Source organism: Callorhinchus milii, unplaced genomic scaffold, assembly GCF_018977255.1.
Source record: "Callorhinchus milii isolate IMCB2004 unplaced genomic scaffold, IMCB_Cmil_1.0 Scaffold57, whole genome shotgun sequence".
Taxonomy (NCBI): domain Eukaryota; kingdom Metazoa; phylum Chordata; class Chondrichthyes; order Chimaeriformes; family Callorhinchidae; genus Callorhinchus; species Callorhinchus milii.
This window is the reverse complement of record NW_024704798.1, coordinates 182,089-182,796: the sequence shown is the minus strand read 5'-3', so window position 1 is coordinate 182,796 and position 708 is coordinate 182,089.

The following is a 708-nucleotide window of genomic DNA, read 5'->3' as shown; positions in this document are numbered from 1 at the left end:
AAGTGATTGGAAGCACGACATATGCGGGTTAAAGGATATTTGTGGAGTCCAACAACATATTCAGATTCTAAACCAACTGCACAATTCATGCTGGTCCATTCTGTCTGCTCCTGGCCGTAGAGACCCTAAGTCTAGCAGTCGCTGACCTGAAGCGCTCAACAAGGAATTACTGTCTTACAGCCAAACATCATGTGGAACATCAATGGAACAACTCGCATAATACTGCAGAAGCTGGAAATCTAAAAACTAAAAGGGAAGTAGTTGTGAACACCCAGCAGTACAGCTCTGTGGAGAAATGAAATTGAGTCAACGTTTCGGGTCCACGACCGTTCGTCATAACATCAAGGAGAGAAACCAAGAGAGGACAGGAACAGGAAACAACAACAACAACAACATTTATGGAGCGCCTTTCACGTCGGGAGGACGTCCGAAGGCGCTGGACAGTTGGGTCAGGACTCGAGCTGGGAGGAAATGGTCAGGGTGCGGGGAGGGAAGGGAGGGCGCGAGGAGGCGGTAGAGAGTTGAGAAGGGAGCTAAAGGCACGGTCAATGATAAAAGTCTTGAGACCGACCTTGAATGAGGAAAGGGAGGAAGCAAGGTGAAGGCACTGGGGATAGAGTTCCAGAGCCTGAGGTCTGAGAGGCTGAAGGCCCGGCCACCGATCGTAGGGCGGTTGGGGCCGGGGATGTGGTGCAGACCTGAGACAGA